A 9,427-nucleotide genomic window follows, 5' to 3' on the forward strand; every position below is an offset into this window, starting at 1 on the left:
AACAAATTGCAAAATCCAGAAGGGGACACAGATTGCTCTAAAGACTTGAATAAAAACATTCATGAAAAATTAAATTCACCCCACAATATAAAAGCAGGCTAGTTTTGAATTTCTGCATGAGCAAATATATGCAAACACAAAGTAATAATAAATAAAACACAAAAAATAGAAATGCCCAGGGACCCTGAAGAGTTATGAAGCAGGTTTATCTAAAATATGCGCTCTGCATGTATCCTAAAAACTGATTTGAATAGTTGGGTCCCTGTCTAATAAATATGCATCACAACTCAAAGTGAGTCACTTATTTTCCTCCTCATTAAACTATCCAGTGAGCCATTGTCTCACGTATGACAAAATAATTGAGGGCGCCGTCTCCTGCTGTTTGGATGGCTTTTCAGTGGCCATTTTTTTATTTTTTCTGTTGCATTCCAGGTTTTATAGGAACATAAACTCTCAAGGTTTTAGATAGCTACCATAGAATCTATTTGTGTCAGGATTGTTTTAAGGGATTTTTTTGCCCCCATCAAAATGATTCCAACTACGCTCAAAACAAATTTAATATCAACCCTTTAATATGTTGCAGATTTTGTCTGGAGATGTGCACATTTTATTGTGGCTGAAGCAATTAAAAGAATACAAACTCCTAAACAAAGTTAACTGGAAGTAAAGCACTGTGTATGAAATCCATATTCTTAAAAACTTGATAAACCAATATATGGATAATGTGTGGTGTTTAAATAAAGAGCAACGTGACGACTTTTAAAATGAATCACTTTCAGCTTTGCGGAAGCTTGTTAATTCCAGCAGTCTTCATACAAAGCAGCAGAGGAGAGAGGCTTGCTGGTCAGGTGGGTCATGCCATCATTATGCATCGTTGCCGTGGAAACCAACCTTGACCGCAGCTTCACATCTTCATCTTCATAAGAGGCCGGGGAAAAGCCAAGTGTGTGTGGGTATGCTGAATAAAATGACAGAATGCAGACATTTGAAAGTCAAATTAGAAGTTTTAAATTGTGCGCGGCTGAAGCCCGGGAACAACAAGAGAGAGGAATACAAGCCGAGTGATAAGCTGAATGGTCAGCTGTGAAAGCACGTAAAAGTACAGGTGCAGGCAGAAAAGAAAGACATTTTATGTGAAGCCTGAGTTCATGTCGAGAGGAAATTTGCAGCATGTAAACAGGACGCTGGTAGTAGAAAAGCCACTGTGGTTAAAAGAACAGGAAGTGTTGGTCTGTTCTGAACTCCGCTTTGCTCTCTTTGATCCACAAAAGATGATTTTATCTTAAAACAAAGCATTTAGTTTGAACTTTTTTGTGGCTCAGTATTTAGTTGTGCTTTCTGTGTCGGTGGAAAATGTGTATGTGCGCCTACCAGCCTGCAGGGTTCATACATTATTCAGTCTGAGACATTAAAGATGTAGATGTGGTCAGAGACATATGCAGCAGAGGCTGCACACACGTACACATGCATGGGCGTGCATACAAAGAATTCTGTTGTTGCTAATGAAACTCTGGAAACATTTTCCATCCCACTGGCGTTAGAATTTCTGTAATCCTCTCAGTAAAACAATCAAGACTGCACATTGTTTTCTAAATCTTTGATCAGGCCAGGAGTGAAGGATAAGGTAAATGAGAGAGGAAAATGGAAAATATGGAAGAAAAAAATAGTGGTTTGCATGGGTAAGCGTGTGCGTGTGTTTGAGTAAGGGAGGCAAGAAACGTGTCTTGAGAAGGAGAGATTTCATGGCTCAGTGACTCTGTCGCTGTGCACCTGCTCACCGGGATGGAGGGAGAGAGAAAATAAGATAAAAATGGGTGGTGAGGTAAGGAGAAAGTGAAAGTAAGCCAAATCTCTAAAAACAATGAAAAGATTGAAGAACTGAAATGATCACAATCATACTGAAGAAATTACAACAACACTGAAATGTATTTCTGGCAACACAATTCACTAAAAATTAAACCATTAAACACAGACTGTTTTCAGGTCTTTATTTCTGTTACGTAAGATGTTTTTGTGCTCACAGCTGATTGCTGTTCCATACAAATTGAACCTAAAGAAAGGCATTGAATTGACTTGTTTAGCCCATGTTACCATCCACAACCATATTCAATTACAAACTTCTTTATTTGAACATCTTTCTATCTTTCTTTTCTAGTAATAGTTTCACTTTGCTTCTTTTGATAGAAAGAAGCTTTGTGCTTAAGTCTATTCCATCACAATTTGCTCAGGGTGTAATTGTTGTCACGTCAACATATTCTTCCACCTCAGCTGCAGATCTCTGCTCCTCCTCCTGAGTTTCCGGGGCCTCTGCTGCTTCACTGATTATTGCAAAGGTAAACCAAACTCGGAAAGATGAATATTCTTTTTCCTTATCTTGCCTGGTTTCTTTTGATTTCTTTTTCAATGATGTCATACAAGGACACAGAGTATTTACAATGTTGCTTTAAAAGTCATTAATAGATGGGGAGCCATTTATCTTAAATGATGTGAAGAAGTTTGCAGTGCCATGTTTCCTAAATTGTTTGAGTGCATAGTAAGTCTAGGGTAAATTTGTAACTTTGAAGAAATGAAGAATTTTTTTAAATTGTTTTTTTCTTGTGGAATGGGAAACATGAATATTTTTTCAAATCCAAACTGACATAAAACAGCAAAATTGTAGTTCATTGTGTGTAAATACTTAGTTCCTTTCTTCCCTCAGAGATATCTTTGCTTTTTTGACTTCACTTTTCCTCCCTCAACCTCTTTATTCTCTCTTTCTTTTCCTTCCTTTGCTTTATGGCAAGTTGGCTCTGTAATCAACCTTTTCAACCATGCCCATTTGGTTTTATCTCCTGTTTCCAGTTTCCCCCTCTGTCATTACTCTGCTGTTAGCTTTTCATCCTGAGGCTAAAACACTGACCTTATAGTCACAAATATCCTCAAAATGGCTGCTATGGAGGACAGCAGTTCTCTTAACCCTGTCTTTTCCGTCTCTTTTCCGTGTGCACACTAATAAACACAAAGCACTGCACTGAACACATTCAGTTGGGTGAAAAGTCAATTATATGTGCTTGCAACATAGATTTTTAAATTAGTGACACTGATTATAACATCTAATAATCGGGTGAGTTACCCATAATGGAAGAGAGCATACAGTTTTAAAATATTTCAGCATGTAATTCATGTAACATGTCAAAATATCAAAGGTCTGGATTTACCTGCTTGAGACTTCTTCTTGAAAATTTAAGGTGAAAATCTTATTTTCAGAAAAACATGTTTATAATATTTTTATGTTTCAAGAAAATAAATATTTGAGACTTTAGCTATTACAGCAAAACTTTCACAAGTCTAAGGTGTCTCTCTTGACTACTTGACCTTTTTTTAGTTTTGTGCTTAATCTCTAGATTTAGTGATGTCACTGTTGTTTTTTCTGTTTTTGTACTCTTCCCTGAACAGATACCTTTGTGCAATAAGCTAATGTTGTTCCTTTGTAGCCTCTTTGTAAACTTTATCTTAGACTAAATAATGCGAATGAGAAAATATCAGTAAAATTCATCAAGGGCAGCTGAACTTTACTCCAACTTAATCAAATCTAGTAAAATAAATTACAGTGTTGTACAAAAAAAGAGAAAAACTGAAAGTTGCAGTCAAATGGCTCTAAAGGTAGGGCAAACTCCAACCAGAATGATGATTTTTTTTAAATAGATTTTTACCAATTTTTGGAAAACAGATTTGGTATTTTTAGTCAAACCTGCAGGATAAATGCAATTAAAAATCAGAGAAAATCAGAAATTATATATTGTGCTCTCTTTTAAGTCCTTTTAAAAGCTTAGAACACAACATGATGTACATCAGAGACTGTGAGAATCATATGCTGTTGATAAATCAACCTCTGAAACACACACACATTTGTTTGTGATTTGGAAAAGATTAGTTTGAATTTCCTTGCTCATTTTACTCTTGTGTATTATCTTATGAGAACATTGTTCTTACTTTTAGTTAACTGGGTTTGTTCTCCACCCAGTGGACACTATGAGATATTACACCCATAATTCTTTAGCCATTGTACTACATTTCCTGCAAACCAGGGCACAACCAGTGTCTCCAGTTAATTTTGATAAGAACAAATTAGCCATTAAACCTTCACTGATGCTATCAAGCAGGCAGGAAAAACTGTTAAATGATTAAGATTTGATGTCTTGCGGCTGTGCTTATCAAATCCTCATTCCTCCACGAGACAAATGACTGTCAGACTGTAATTTATTAAATAAGAAGCATGGATGACAGGGTGCATAGTGAAAATAAGAGACATTAGTGTTATATGTGATACAGAATGCAAAAGTTAGACACAAACATGTGAGGTAAAAAGCCTTAATTCATTCCAGTAACATTAATCCTATGTTGCAAAATAAAATCATTGGGTGGCATTTTTTTTAATGGTTTTTACATTGCTCTGTTAAACTCGTCAAAGTTTTGTGACTTTACTTATCCCCAATTTAAGCAAGGGATTATATATGAAAATACAAAGAAATTTTTTTTTTTTTAAAACCATTCAATTTCTTCCATATCTAAGCTTTATTGATTGCCAAATGTGACATACAGTATATGTAAGGTTTATCCTTGTAGGGTGAAGGGTTAGGGTAAAGCTAAAATTAGCCAAAATGCTAATGTTAGCCTAAATGCTGCCAGTGGCTAGCATGTTGTCTTACATTGACTTCCTCCATTTAGTGTGGAGGAACTAAATGAAAAAAAAGAAGAAGCTTAAAAGCGTATTTTAAGGAAAAGGCACTGCCTGCTAATGTTTGTACTAATGCTAATGCACTGCCATCTGATTTTTACTTATGCAAAAGTAAAAATCAGATGTTTACTTTGTGGCACTTGGTTACCAGAAAATCCGCTCATCTCTTAGCAACAGATTAACAACAAATATTGTTACTGTTTTAAAAAAAATCATAAGATTTCCTCTGTTCTTTTAAAATACTACTTATCTGATACTACTTAAGAATTGTGCAGTTGGTAAATTTTGCAGAAATGTGAAAATGTGTTTTGTTTTGTTTTTTGTCATTGATGTATTTTAAAACAGACATTCAACACAAATGTAAAAATCTCATTTATACTTTGTGGCAGTTTGTTTTCAGAAAAAAATCCACTAATCTTTTAACACCAAATTAATAACAAAGACAGTTATTGTTTATAAAACATAAGGTCTTTTGAAATACTGCTTATTTGCTTAGACACAAAAAATTTACAATTGGTAAATTTTGCAAAAATAAAGATCAGATGTTTACTTAGTGGCACTTGGTTACCAGAAAATGCTCTCATCTCTTAGCAACAGATTAACAACAAATATTGTTATTGTTAAAAAAAACACAAGATTTCCTCTGCTCTTGTGCAGTTGGTAAATTTAGCAGACATTTTTTTATTTATTTTTTTCTGTCATTGGTGGTAAATATATTATTAAACAGACATTCAACTCAAAAGAAAAAATCTGATTTATGCTTCGTAGCAGTTCGTTTTCAGAAAAAAAACACTCAACTCTTAACAGCAAATGAATTATTGTCTATAAAAAGTAAGCTCTTTTGAAATACTGCTTATCTGCTTAGACACAAGAAATTTAGAGTTGGTAAATTTACAAAAGTAAAGATGAGATGTTTACTTCATGGCACTTGATTACCATAAAATCCGCTCATCTCTTAGTAACAGATTGACAACAAATATTATTATTGTTCAAAAAACATAAGATGTGATGCTCTTATTTTGACAGCCTAAAGTTATTGTCTGTTTAGGAGCATCAAGAACTTACTTCCTTTGCTCTTCTGCCATCTTGTCTGTATTAACTGTTCCAACAAGGTGGCGTCACTTCAGTTCTAAAATTCTGTTCAGCCCTCTTCTGTACTGAGTGTTCCGCCATCTCTGTAGTTCTTTACATCTTTGCCCTCCTCAGGTGTTCTGTTGCTATGGTAATTAATCCTCTCTGAATACTGTTATGTGTGAGTGAAACACAGAGGGGCAAACAAAATTTTATCACTGTTTTGAGTCTAACTGACACAAAACAGTATCAGTTAGAATTGTTTTTATTTGAATTTGGCTCGTTTTTCGCTACTTATTCGCTACGTGTTTTTTGCTACCATGGTTACTCAAAATGCCAACAAAAGTAATACCCCTCACAGGATCAAGCTGCACATTTTGAAATATATATTGATAATTTTTGATATTTCCTTATTTGATTAGCTGAAACAAAGACAGAAAATGCAACAAAAAAATGTTATTGGGTAGATACAATTTCATCACAAAACTGTAATATTAACCATATATTTGTGAAGTTTATGAAATAAATTTGTGCACTTCATTATTGTATTTAAATGTATGAAAGTTGCTAATTGGTATGATCATTCCACTGTGTACTCACGTTTGTCCCAAATGAGTGTATGTAAACTGTTCAATAGGTTGTAGTAATTTTAAACATCTCTCAGAAACTGTAGTAATACTCAATATTTGTTAGTACATTTCAAAGGTAAAATCCCTTCCTTGTTTGACTTTGAAATTAGATACATTGGTTTTCACATGATTTGTGATTATCCGTATCAAAGCAATTCTCTAGCTTGTCCTCTAGATGTCAGTACAGGACTTGAAGAAAAGCTTCCATTAATTCATTTTTTAAGTTCCACTTTAAGTAAGAAAACATTTGCTGTGGTGAGGCACTCTTTATCTAGTTTGGTGTTGTTCCACACAAAAATGTTAAAATTTGAACTTTCAGGGTATAGTTTTCTGCCTGTACAAATTATATCTTGGCCTACATTAAACCTTTGGGCTTTGGTGCCAGTTTTTCATCCCAACCCAATGTAATCCAAACACATCTGCTCCATCTTTTTTTTGACCATTTCTGCCACCTTTCTCTTTTTCTTGTCCCATACACAGACACAGACGTGACCACCACGACTCTCCATGGGAGAGTTCCGCTGTGCTCCGTAGATTAGATGTCCCAGGGTGATAAACTATTGATACGAAGCTCAGGTAACGCACCTGATATCTGAGGGGGTTGTTGGGGTGAAGGAGGGGTAGAAGGAAAGGGGAAAGACAATAGCATTGTAGGAGGAATAAAACAGTAAGAGGGGGGAAAAATGTGTGAAGCACATCATGGAGTCACATCTGCACACAGTTCCCATACAGGCCCTTTTTCCACTGGAGTACCAAGTGAACGCTGAGACACGTTGACCAATAGCTAAGCAGTATTATGTGATGACTCATGGCATTGGTGAGGAACTGGGATGGAGAGGACAGCAAATACATCGAAAGGGATGAGCAGCCTGCGGCTTTGTCTGTGTGTGCGGGTGTGTGTGTGTGGCAGATAACAAATGAATTACTGTTGGAGAAGAAACCTGTATTTGTATCTTAACTACACACACCACGGTCCTAGTCTCAAAGGCATCCAACCCCCCCTCATCACTCCCCTGAAATTGCTCTGCTGTCCCCTTTGTTGTACTGCTGCTTGCCTACAAGTATTCATCATGTAAACAGTGTGACAGTTAAATTTTAGTGTCAGCACTGTGACAAAGAACTCAGCCTTTAGTTCTGTCATCTTCACCTCCTTTCTGCCTGATAAGCACCTTTCCTTTTCTTGACTTTTCCCAGGTGGGGAGTTAACCCAATCCTCCCATTTCTTGTAAATACTGCATCAAGGTTTGGTGTGCAGTTCTCCTGATATAATACACTTGAGCAAAAATAATGCAGATTTTTCACAAAAACTTAAAATGAGAATATTCAACATTATCTTTTTTTTTTTTTTTACTAAAAAAAAGCCAAACTACTTTCTACTCCTTCCACAATTACATATAAATTATGACTTTTGTATCACGTTCCTGTAACAGACTGAGTTATGTCCCCTTAAACAAACGACAAGTGCAAAATCTGTTTACTAAAGAGGAAGTACAACGCTTCAGAATAATACATACAGATGAACAGTTTTGAAAGTATTTATAAATAAATTGTAAAACAATTTCTGCAAAGTCCTGACACATGACAGAAACAAAATTGCTCAAATATTTGGGGTTTCTCTAGTATGAATTACTGCCTTAATGTGCAGCTGCATGGAGGCAATCAGTCTGTGATAATGCTGAGTGTTGAGGAAGACTAAGCTGCTTTACTGGTCACCAACCCATCTTTATTGTTGGGTGGGGTATCATCATCTTACTCTTAATAATACTTCATAGATTGTGTGTCTTGGGTCAAGCAAGCTTGGTAGCCAGAGGCCCATTCAAACACAGTGACCATTAAATCAGGTATTGGTGCTTTTGGTGGTCCAGCTGGAAAATTAAATCAGCATCTCTGCAAAAACTTGTCAGAGGAACAGGTGAAAGGCTGTTCAATTTCCTGGATGACATTTGTACTGACTGCAAACTTGAGAAAACACAGTGAGCCAACTTCAGGAGGTGGCATGGCATACAACAAGAAAAAAACATCATTGTAGCCCATGTTCAAGTTATGTCTGTTTGTAGAGGCTCTTGAAGCAGTAATTTCAGCCAACGTCCAATCCTTGTGAATCTCAGTATGACTCTTGAATGAGGTTTTTTAATAATCTTCTCAAATGTGCTGTTATTATTGTTACTTTTTGCACATTTTTTACCACATTTTTTCCTTCCACCTAATGTTTCATTAATCTGCTTGCATACAGCACACTTTGAACATCCAGCTTATTTAGCAAAGATCTTTTGTATTGTTCTGTCTTAAAATTGCTTCTTTTGTCTTATGCATCAAATATTCTGATAAACTGAATTTTGGGATTCTATACGCTTTAGTTATCTAAGATATCATATATATATATATATATATATCTTTCCACTTGTTTCTTTAAATGTGCAAGAGCTCTCTATTTCAGGAGAATTTAATTGTGGCCCTCTGATCGATTTTGTACCACCAAAAACACAAGAAAAAAATACAGAAAAAATGCATGACACTGTATGCTTTTCTTTTAGTAAGGTATGACCAAGACCCTTTTGGCGTTTCGGTTCTGAAATAATTTGCAGATACAATTTCTGCAAATATCAGACTACTTTTTTTGATTTATTAAAATGTATTATATTGCTCAGCAGGTATATAATAATAATAATAATAATAATAATAATAATAATAATAATAATAATAATAATAATTAAAACATTTTGATTGTGCATGTGTACTTTCAGTTTGGTAATTTTGGCTCATATGGCAAACAGCTTGGAATCCATAATATAAGAGTTTCACTTTTTGAATTGAAATGATGAAAAAGTATTTTTTTTATTTTATTTTAAATATTGAGAAGCACATGCATGCCAATGCTGTTGGTGATAAACGGTTTAATCTGAAAATTACCATTTATTATACAAAACAAAAAGTGAATGAAAAAACACCCATAGTAAAAGAGAAATCATAAGACTCAGGCTAAATACTTTTGCATAGGAGTTGCGTGTTT

Source organism: Xiphophorus hellerii, chromosome 5 (genome assembly GCF_003331165.1).
Source record: "Xiphophorus hellerii strain 12219 chromosome 5, Xiphophorus_hellerii-4.1, whole genome shotgun sequence".
Taxonomy (NCBI): domain Eukaryota; kingdom Metazoa; phylum Chordata; class Actinopteri; order Cyprinodontiformes; family Poeciliidae; genus Xiphophorus; species Xiphophorus hellerii.